The sequence below is a fragment of the Eriocheir sinensis genome, chromosome 1, assembly GCF_024679095.1.
Source record: "Eriocheir sinensis breed Jianghai 21 chromosome 1, ASM2467909v1, whole genome shotgun sequence".
Classification (NCBI taxonomy): Eukaryota; Metazoa; Arthropoda; class Malacostraca; order Decapoda; family Varunidae; genus Eriocheir; species Eriocheir sinensis.
This window is the reverse complement of record NC_066509.1, coordinates 39,843,715-39,854,997: the sequence shown is the minus strand read 5'-3', so window position 1 is coordinate 39,854,997 and position 11,283 is coordinate 39,843,715. Positions and strand designations below refer to the sequence as shown.

General features: G+C 45.4%; 2 long non-coding RNA genes across 2 annotated transcripts; one reads left to right on the top strand and one right to left on the bottom strand.

The window, feature by feature from the left end:
- Positions 1 to 1,603: 1,603 nt before the first annotated feature.
- LOC126998117 (uncharacterized) lies at positions 1,604 to 2,561 on the bottom strand. The gene is made up of 3 exons (XR_007752651.1): positions 2,515 to 2,561; positions 2,039 to 2,446; positions 1,604 to 1,766 (listed from the first exon to the last, which is right to left on the bottom strand). It is a non-coding gene; the product is annotated as an uncharacterized LOC126998117 (long non-coding RNA).
- Positions 2,562 to 5,685: 3,124 nt separating this feature from the next.
- On the top strand, positions 5,686 to 8,060 carry LOC126998072 (uncharacterized). Its single transcript, XR_007752631.1, has 3 exons — positions 5,686 to 6,436; positions 7,311 to 7,615; positions 7,886 to 8,060. It is a non-coding gene; the product is annotated as an uncharacterized LOC126998072 (long non-coding RNA).
- The last annotated feature ends 3,223 nt before the right edge of the window (positions 8,061 to 11,283 follow it).

Genomic DNA, 11,283 nt, shown 5'->3' with positions numbered 1-11,283 from the left:
AAGCACCATTTTCTTAAACGTTTTCACGGCACGGCCACCTCCCGAAGACGCAACTTGCCCGCCATGGCGTGGAGGCGACGGGCCTAACGATATTTACCTAACCTCCAGCACTAATTAATCTCTTTACTTACCACTCATTATTTGCCTATCATTACTATTATTTATTGCTTATTCACCACTTTACTAAATTTTGTAGCCTTAATATACCAGGATTTCCGCTTGTGGAGGGAATGAGTAAGGGCGACGGGTCTACAATATTTACCTTTTTCTTCTCAAACTTCTCCTTTTTCTCCGTTATAATGATGGAAGCGGGGATACCTACCACTGAAGACTTTAATTATAGAAAAAATCTAAACTGTACGGCTCCTGGCACCCTAATATAAGTAACAATAGCGCTAATAGGTACAATATGTTAATTTCCTTTATTCTCTCAATATATCCTCCTTCATACTCGGTGTTAAGAGCAAGGAAATGAATATAATGAACAAAGATATTTTATGACCCATTAGAATAGCAAGGAGAGAGAGAGAGAGAGAGAGAGAGAGAGAGAGAGAGAGAGAGAGAGAGAGAGAGAGAGAGAGAGAGAGAGAGAGAGAGAGAGAGACAGAGAGAGAGAGAGAGAGAGAGAGAGAGAGAGAGAGAGAGAGAGAGAGAGAGAGAGAGAGAGAGAGAGAGAGAGAGAGAGAGAGAGAGAGAGAGAGAGAGAAGAAAAGACCTGGGAGTGTATGTTACCAGGCTACCAGTGAAGGGATATCCAGCACACCAATACTACATGGGAAACACTCCACTATCCACCACAGAGGAAGAAAAAGACCTGGGAGTACATGTTACCAGGCTACCAGTGAAGGGATATCCAGCACACCAATACCACATGGGAAACACTCCACTATCCACCACAGAGGCAGAGAAAGACCTGGGACTATATGTTACCATACTACCAGTGAAGGGATATCCAGCACACCAATACCACATGGGAAACACTCCACTATCCACCACAGAGGAAGAAAAAGACCTGGGACTATATATTACCATGCTACCAGTGAAGGGATATCCAGCACACCAATACCACATGGGAAACACTCCACTATCCACCACAGAGGAAGAAAAAGACCTGGGACTATATGTTACCAGGCTACCAGTGAAGGACAAATCCCTGACAATCGCAGCGGACGGGTTAAATGAAGAAGATGAAGAGGAACTGCATCTCTCCCTTGCCTCAGTCTCTTCAATGACCAGTGGCTGACAAAGCTGCCTAGATGTAGAGGGTGGGTGTCAGAGCAAGGCTTCGGGAACAAGCTGTCGGCACGCGGTGAGCATTCCACCTATCAAACTCTTTGGGGCGGAGTGGGTGACAATACTCCACAAGCTCCCACTCCACCTGACTTCCACTTCCACACAACTAAGACTATAGGAATGGTCGCTACGATAAAATTCTTAATACTTAATATACAACAACTCTTGGCCCTAGGAAATGAGTTGAGCTTGAAGTAGTTAATAAGTAGTCATGGTTTGGGTGTGATAAGTAGTAGTAGTAGTAGTAGTAGTAGTAGTAGTAGTAGTAGTAGGGCATATGATCCAGGTCTCAGTCTAAAATGGTGCTGTCTTAACCCTTATTATAAAAAAAGTATATGGATGTCATGTTATAGGAATGTAGACTTCTATCAGAGGCAGTAAGAGAGAGCTTATGATACAGGCCTTCCAGCTTCATACAGGATGGAGCACACTAACACCAGACAGAGAACCAGGTGGAGAGGTGGAATTACAACCTTTGCTGGGGCAGGATGGAGAACACTAACACCAGAGAGAGAACCAGGTGGAAAGGTGGAATTACAACCTTTGCTGGGGCAGGATGGAGCACACTAACACCAGACAGAGAACCAGGTGGAAAGGTGGAATTACAACCTTTGCTGGGGCAGGATGGAGCACACTAACACCAGACAGAGAACCAGGTGGAAAGGTGGAATTACAACCTTTGCTGGGGCAGGATGGAGCACACTAACACCAGAGAGAGAACCAGGTGGAAAGGTGGAATTACAACCTTTGCTGGGGCAGGATGGAGCACACTAACACCAGACAGAGAACCAGGTGGAGAGGTGGAATTACAACCTTTGCTGGGGCAGGATGGAGCACACTAACACCAGACAGAGAACCAGGTGGAGAGGTGGAATTACAACCTTTGCTGGGGCAGGATGGAGCACACTAACACCAGACAGAGAACCAGGTGGAGAGGTGGAATTACAACCTTTGCTGGGGCAGGATGGAGCACACTAACACCAGACAGAGAACCAGGTGGAGAGGTGGAATTACAACCTTTGCTGGGGCAGGATGGAGCACACTAACACCAGACAGAGAACCAGGTGGAGAGGTGGAATTACAACCTTTGCTGGGGCAGGATGGAGCACACTAACACCAGACAGAGAACCAGGTGGAGAGGTGGAATTACAACCTTTGCTGGGGCAGGATAGAGCACACTAACACCAGACAGAGAACCAGGTGGAGAGGTGGAATTACAACCTTTGCTGGGGCAGGATGGAGCACACTAACACCAGACAGAGAACCAGAGAAAGAAAGAGATGGAAAGGGAAGGGAAGGAAAGGGAAAGAAAGAGATGGAAAGGGAAGGGAAGGAAAGGGAAAGAAAGAGATGGAAAGGGAAGGGAAGGAAAGGGAAAGAAAGAGATTGAAAGGGAAGGGAAGGAAAGGGAAAGAAAGAGATGGAAAGGGAAGGGAAGGAAAGGGAAAGAAAGAGATGGAAAGGGAAGGGAAGGAAAGGGAAAGAAAGAGATGGAAAGGGAAGGGAAGGAAAGGGAAAGAAAGAGATGGAAAGGGAAGGGAAGGAAAGGGAAAGAAAGAGATGGAAAGGGAAGGGAAGGAATGGGAAAGAAAGAGATGGAAAGGGAAGGAAAGGAAAGGGAAAGAAAGAGATGGAAAGGGAAGGGAAGGAAAGGGAAAGAAAGAGATGGAAAGGGAAGGGAAGGGAAGAGAAAGAAAGAGATGGAAAGGGAAGGGAAGGAAAGGGAAAGAAAAAGATGGAAAAGGAAGGGAAGGAAAGGGAAAGAAAGAGATGGAAAGGGAAGGGAAGGGAAGAGAAAGAAAGAGATGGAAAGGGAAGGGAAGGAAAGGTAAAGAAAGAGATGGAAAGGGAAGGAAAGAGATGGAAAGGAAAGGGAAGGAAAGAGAAAGAAAGAGATGGAAAGGGAAGGGAAGGAAAGAGAAAGAAAGAGATGGAAAGGGAAGGGAAGGAAAGAGAAAGAAAGAGATGGAAAGGGAAGGGAAGGAAAGAGAAAGAAAGAGATGGAAAGGAAAGGGAAGGAAAGAGATGGAAAGGGAAGGGAAGGAAAGGGAAAGAAAGAGATGGAAAGGGAAGGGAAGAGAAAGAAAGAGATGGAAAGGGAAGGGAAGGAAAGAGAAAGAAAGAGATGGAAAGGGAAGGGAAGGAAAGAGAAAGAAAGAGATGGAAAGGGAAGGGAAGGAAAGAGAAAGAAAGAGATGGAAAGGGAAGGGAAGGAAAGAGAAAGAAAGAGATGGAAAGGGAAGGAAAGGAAAGAGAAAGAAAGAGATGGAAAGGGAAGGAAAGAGATGGAAAGGGAAGGGAAGGAAAAAGAAAGAGATTTAAAGGGAAGGAAGGAAAGAAAAAGAGATGGAAAGGGAAGGAAGGGAAAGGAAAGAAAGAGATGGAAAGGGAAGGAAGGAAAGGGAAAGAAAGAGATGGAAAGGAAGGAAAGGAAAGGAAGAAGAAAGAGATGGAAAGGGAAGGGAAGGAAGGAAAAAGAAAGAGATGGAAAGGAAGGGAAGGAAAGGAAAGAAAGAGATGGAAAGGAAGGAAGGAAAGAAAGAGATGGAAAGAGAAGGAAGAAGAAAGAAAGAGATGGAAAGGGAAGGAAAGGAAAGAAAGAAAAAGAAAGGAAAGGGAAGGAAAGGAAAAAGATAGAAAGAGATTTAAAGGGAAGGGAAGGAAAAAGAACGAAAGAGATGGAAAGGGAAGGGAAGGGAAGGGAAGGAAAAAGAAAGAGATTTAAAGGGAAGGGAAGGAAAAAGAACGAAAGAGATGGAAAGGGAAGGGAAGAGAAAGAAAGAGATGGAAAGGAAAGGGAAGGAAAGGTAAAAGATAGAAAGAGATTTAAAGGGAAGGGAAGGAAAAAGAACGAAAGAGATGGAAAAGGAAGGGAAGGGAAGGGAAGGAAAAAGAAAGATATTTAAAGGGAAGGGAAGGAAAAAGAACGAAAGAGATGGAAAGGGAAGGGAAGGGAAGGAAAAAGAAAGAGATTTAAAGGGAAGGGAAGGAAAAAGAACGAAAGAGATGGAAAGGGAAGGGAAGGGAAGGAAAAAGAAAGAGATTTAAAGGGAAGGGAAGGGAAGGGAAGGAAAAAGAACGAAAGAGATGGAAAGGGAAGGGAAGGGAAGGAAAAAGAAAGAGATTGAAAGGGAAGGGAAGGAAAAAGAACGAAAGAGATGGAAAGGGAAGGGAAGGGAAGGGAAGGAAAAAGAACGAAAGAGATTTAAAGGGAAGGGAAGGGAGAGGGGCCAGGAGTCCGATGACGTCATCGCCGACGCTCACCCTATCAGCGGCTTCACTGCCTTAAGGCGGTGTCACAATGGCCGTTTTCGTCCAGCCGTTGGGGCTATGGGCAACGCCCGTACGTCCAACCGGGAGCGGGTTCACGGTTATCCGTAAGCTTTTTCTTCCCATCGCGTTGGCGCCGCCTTGGGCAGCCGGCAACTCCAACTTTTCCTGGTGTGCATCACACACGGCCAAGGTCGGTTGCCCATACCCACATCCACAATGTAAACAAAGCACTTGCCCTGTATCAACATGGCGTCGTCTGCTAAAGTAAGGGCTTGTGCTGCCATTACCCAAGTCATGGACTTGTTGCTGCAGTTAAATGGAAGGAAGAAACAGTTGTGGGTGTGGCGTGCCTGTGGTTCCTCCATGCCAGTTCTCATTGTCACCACTGCGCGTGCACGGCCAACCCACCCATCTTGACTCAACCACATAAACACATGGATCGAACAACAACACACACACACACACACACACACACACACACACACGCACACACCAGACTCATTAGGAACCATTGCAGATGTTTCTGACAAACAGAAACGACCTCACCATTTCTTGAGTGTGTTAGGCAGTATTTGGTGAGTGGCTCACATGAACCAAGCCTCCTAGCTCTTGGCAAGAAGAGAGCAGTCGTCTTTAACACTGCTCTCTTCTTGCCACTGGGTGTGTTCGGTTTGTATGAACCACTCAACAAATAAGTTCTAACACACTCTAGGAAATGGGGAAGCCATTTTTGTTTGTGAGAAACATCTGCCATGGTTCATGATGAGTCTGGTGTGTGTGTGTGTGTGTGTGTGTGTGTGTGTGTGTGTGTGTGTGTGTGTTGTTACTCGATCCACGTGTTTATGTGGTCAGAGTCTAGATGGGTGGGTTGGCCGTTCACGAGCAATGGTGACAATGAAAAATGCCACGGAGGAACCACAGCCACGCCACACCCACAATAGCTTCTTCCTTCCATTTAACTGCAGCAACAAGTCCGTAGCTTGGGTAATGTAAGCACACGCCGCGGAAGCCCTTACTTTCGCAGCCGACGCCATGTTGATACAGGTCTGTTTACGATGTGGATGTGGAAACGGGCAACCGACCTTGGCCGTGTGTGATGCACACCCGGAAAAGTTGGATTTGCCGGTTGCCCAAGCTGCCGCCAACGCGGTGGGAAGAAAAAGGCCCAGTGTGACACCAGGTTACGGACAACCGATAACTCGCTCCCAGATGGGCGCACGGGCGTTGCCAGTAGCCACAACGGTTAGAGGAAAAGGGCCAGTGTGATACTGCCCCAAGGAAGCGTGGCCGCTGACGGGGTGAGCTCCGGTGATGACGTCATCGGACTCCCAGCGAATCACAAGTGTGTTTTCAGAGCTCAGCCAATCGTAAGGCTTCATCTATGGCTTTAAAACGACTCGTTCTCTCTTCCTGTTCTCTTCCTTTTTCCAGGGTACAGTCGTCACAAAAAGTATCGGTGCATAAGGGGTGCGATGACTACTGTAAACATTCGAGCATCCGCTGATATTGTGGGAGGGTTGGCACGCCTGACTGTGGCTTCTCTGCAAGATTCGAACCACAAGCGATTGTTTCATAACTCAGATCCGAAACATTTCAACCCAAATCCGAAACGTTTCAAAGACTGACAGGATGTTAATGTGGTTATCTTCGTACCATGGCCATGCCAGTCAACATGGAAACACCGCAGGCGACGCGAGGGGCTATCGTAGCCCTCCATGCTAGGGGTTTTACCATAACTGGTATTGCCCGTGAGCTTGGTATTCACCGGAACACAGCAGCACGGTGGATTCGGCGGCACGCAGACACTGGTGCTACAGAGGACATGCCACGAGTCGGGCGCCCACGCTGCACCTCCGCAGCCGAAGACCAGGTTAAGGATATAATATTCTACAGTAGAATATTACATTCTGTAGTAGAATATTAGTCTGTACTAATAATGTAAATAGTAACATGGTGACAATAACTGGATAGGGTAATGTGTTGTAATATAATATCTCGTGTTGCTGTTCACCATTCACCTTACCATACTGATTGGGTGTTTGTGGTTGGGTCTTTTCCGTTTGGCGTACAGCGCTAAAAGTAATTTTAATATAGATTTTTCTATGTATTTTTGTCCGTAGAATCAGAATATCACATTATTTTTTTGGAGAAATTAACAGTTTTGAGTTATTTGCCTTTAAAGTTATTTTCTTCCTATCTATTACTGAAGAATTCAAACTTTAAAAAGTCGTAATATTCAGTATTCCGTTTGCAAACCTTCAGCAGTCATGGAAACGCTTTGAAAATCCAATTCAAGGACTTTTTTTTTACTCCTGAAAATATGGGATAATGTTTACGAAAGCGCGTCGCCTCTGGTGCTGGCCGCGGCGAGGCTGCAGCGGGTGTTGCGAGAAATACCTCCTCGCTGAAATAAGTCACATATACATGAGGGGGGGGTCCAGGGAGGGGCGTGGCCCCCCCTGGTTATTAGGGGGGGTCGAGGGGGGCGCAGCCCCCCCGTTAGTAGGTCGTAAAGTTCGGTTGGAGTAGTTTAAATATGCTCCCCGACCCTAAGCCCTCTGCGAGCTATTTTGAGGCTGCGGCGGCTGCAGCGTAAAGGAAAATAACTTAAAAACTGTTCGTTTCTCCATAAAACGGTTGTCATATTCGGATTCTACGGACAAAAATACATAAGAAAATCTATATTAAAATTAATTTTAGCGCTGTACGCCAAACGGAAAAGATCCTTGTGGTTTTATATCTAGGCCATAAATAACGCCATCGATGAGGACCCATTCACACCTGCTGTCAACATTCGCCGTGACCAGGGTCTGCAGTGCAGCACTCAGACCATTCGGAACAGGCTTCACAACAGGAATTTCCGAGGTCGGAGGCCAGCCACAAAGCAGAAACTAAGCGAGCGTAACATGGAGCAGCGCATGGAGTATGCGCTCGAGTCTGCTGACATGCCAGCAGACTTTTGGGAGAATGTAGTCTTTTCTGATGAAAAGACTTTCTACTCAGATGGCACATCAGCAGCACAATATGTTTGGCGGAAATGTGGCACCAGGTTAGTCTCTCTCTCTCTCTCTCTCTCTCTCTCTCTCTCTCTCTCTCTCTCTCTCTCTCTCTCTCTCTCTCTCTCTCTCTCTCTCTCTCTCTCTCTCTCTCTCTCTCTCTCTCTCTCTCTCTCTCTCATGGACACTTAAACTAGTTGGTTGTTTCTACAGGTGCCTGTAGCCACCCGAACAGATTTGTGTTGTCTGTCTTGTCTACTACTACTCAATACCGGTTACAGAAGGTTTATGTGACTAGTTCATAAATAGTTATAATGTTTCAGATACGACATTGGAAATGTAATTGCTACCAGGAGGAGCGGGCGTGTCTCTGCTGGGTTATTTGGATGGATGCATGCCAGTGGCGTTGGAGAGTTGGCTGATGTTGGACCGGGATATTTAACAGGTGATAAGTATGTTGAAATCCTGGAGGAGGTCCTTCTTCCCACGGTAGAGGCATTGCTGTTCACCGACAGAGCCTTTCTACCTTCTCAGGATAACAGCCCAATCCACACATGCCAGGTTGTTAGAGAGTGGTTTGGCCGACATCCACACGTCACTCTGATGCCACATCCTCCCAAATCACCAGACCTCAACCCCATCGAGCACGTCTGGGCAGCAATGGTCCGACATATGCCTGAGCAGGACAGGGGAAGGAACCGTGATGCTGTCGTCAGAAGTGCAATGCAAGCATGGGAGCACCTCCGTCGTCCACCTGGTCAAGATATAACTAGTGCGTTGGTGGCATCCATGCCTAAACGGCTGAATGCTGTCTTAGCTGCAGGTGGTGCCTATACGTCTTACTGATGTATATTAATAAAGATAATGAAACACGCGTTGTTATATTTACCCTAGAAGTAGTAGTATAATAGCAAACCTACTGCTATAAACAGTCTGTTCCACGAGAATTAGGTGATTTTTTTTCAGGGGTGGACTCGCGAACGTGATATTGCATGTGTGCTGATACGGCACGCTCATTTGCCAATTCTTAACTTAAGTATTGTGTGCCTTGTGAACCATTCGAAATTCATCTGAAACAATTCGTAACAAGAAAAAATACCCTTCCTCTCGCTTTGAAACTGTGTTACCAGATCAAACAATCCAAGGCAGACAGTAGGCAGGCGAATGTGACTCGGGCCAGACGCCGTGCAGTTTTCTTTAGCCGTCGTGTGGACGGGCCTTAATGGAGTCAGAACTGCACGTGAATGGACAATGTCCAGCAGGCAGCGACTGAAGCGAGTGTTGAAACTATGCATTCTTCATTTTTTTTCTGCTATAAAGTGCTTTGGATGTTTTTGGCTTGGAATAGTCATAATGTGTATTGATTATATGGAGTCATAACGGAAACATTGCTCTACTGCAAGAACCTTCACATTTCTCATCGTCCTATCATTATTCCTAAAAGATCTAATATATGTGGGTAATAAACTAATAAATAATCATAAGGAAGAGGGATAATAAAAATAACTACATTCATATATCAATAGAATTGATTTTATAAGTTTTTAATAAATTTATTACGCAAATAACAGGAGCTCCATGGTGTAAATGGTAGCGCGCTCGGCTCACAACCTAGAGATCCCGGGTTCAGTCCCCCGGAGCAGAGTTAGATGGGCTGTCTCTTTATCCCTTGACCCTGTCCACCCAGCAGTGAATGGACCGGGTATCAGGTATACGGATTGTGTCCCAGCTTCCAGGAAGGTGAATTGTAGTAACCCGGATGTCACAGTGGCCATGTGGCCCAGGGTAGCAGGTTCATACCCACCACAAGGCCAATGCGGCGGAGATGAGCTCCGTGGCTAAGCGCTGTTACAACGTATGCCCCACCTTTTTATAGCGTCAAACAGAGCGAGTTTTACAATATGCATTTGTTTAAATGCCACACAACACCTGCTGCCCTTACCATGACACACACACACACACACACACACACACACACACACACATTAAAACAGAGAGCAGGTTGATGCATTTTGATTTTAAGAGATAGCAAAAAGCGATAAATAGTAGGCTATGTCATGCCAAGCGAAATTGCCGTAGCTTAGATCTACGTAGTAAACAACAGCCAATGAGCGGTGCGGAGACCGTCACTCAAGCAATGACGCCAAGTCCGCGAGTCCAACCTTAAAATGAAAATCTCCGCCAGTTATCGTGGATTCGACTATAGTAGTATTAAAACAGCATAATTACTACTATGAGTAATAAAGGCTATATTTTATGCATGACCGTATTCGACTACCATGTATACTTCACATACCTCATTTCATAGGTGATGTGTAGATATGTTTTACCACATGAAAGTGTTACCGTAAAAACCACGTGACAATATCTTGTTGCATTATCAACGAACGCAGATTGGCCATTATACGTAAACAAGTGAACCAGTATGTGGTATCAAGCTGGCTGGTGAATTATGGCATTCACCTCACAGCAGAGCTACCAACATGCATCAAGTCGGCCACCTCTTTTCACTGTCTTTCGTTCCGTGCTGTCAGAATGATTCGTGCTTATACTGCACCGATAGTTTTTGTGACGACTGTACGTATTTTGAGATAACAAAATGAGTGAAGGAGGAAAAATATCGCTTCGGGGGCAATTATAATGGCGCCACTATAAACCAGTGCCTGTGCCATGACAGGCTCGGGCCCGACCAACAGGCCCAGATTGATATTCTACCGGCGCCATAGCCCACATTTAAAAAAAAAAAAAAAAAAAAGTCGGAACAGATAAGCGCTTTTCAGTGTTTTCAATATCTCGAGCTTCGCGATCCTCGAGTTTAGCGCTATACCTTCGGAACAAGCGAGCGCGAAAACTCGAGAATATATATATATATATATATATATATATATATATATATATATATATATATATATATATATATATATATATATATATATATATATATATATATATATATATATATATATATATATATATATATATATATATATATATATATATATATATAAAATCAACAGCAGATTTAGCATTGTTCTCTTTATAAGTTGTTTTTTTCTATTTCACGCACTGTAGCGCGGTCTTCTGGTTGTAGGTAATGGAGATTCATGTCTCAAGACGTCTTTCGGCCTATTCGGCCATCTTCAGGAGATGTTCTCGTGCTGGTAGGCGGAGCTATATATTGCCTCGCTGAGCCTGCGCGTTAGTGTGCGCGGCTCTCAGCCAATCGTAGCTTAGCTTGGCGCTCGCTGCCTCTTTGTCAGGAGTGACGTGTCGGGTTGCTGCTGTATGTTTATTGCAGGTTTCTGGGTGTAAATTAGCACTGCCTCGGTCATTTTGAGTCTCTTGTTGTTGTTTTCTCTTGTCAATATTATGGTGTTGTCCTCCATGTGTTTCCTCCTCAGGATGAGTCCGTGTTCGCTGAGGTAATGCCTTCTTATTGCTCCATCTGTGAGGTGAGCTGTTATTCTCTTCGATAGAGTTGTTGTGGTGACGCCGATGTACCTAGAGTGTAGGCGACTGCAGTCACCTAAAGAACATGTGTGTTGGTACACGACGTTCACCTCTTGTAGTGGACTTGTCGGAGGTAGACAGCTGTTTCTCATGATCAGGTTGGCGGTTTTTCTTGATTTGTGGAAGATTATGAGGTCGAGCTTGGTGTCGGGGTTGGTGGGTGTTACGTTCTTGTGGATGATCTACTTAAGGGTCTTCTCGTCTTCTTTGT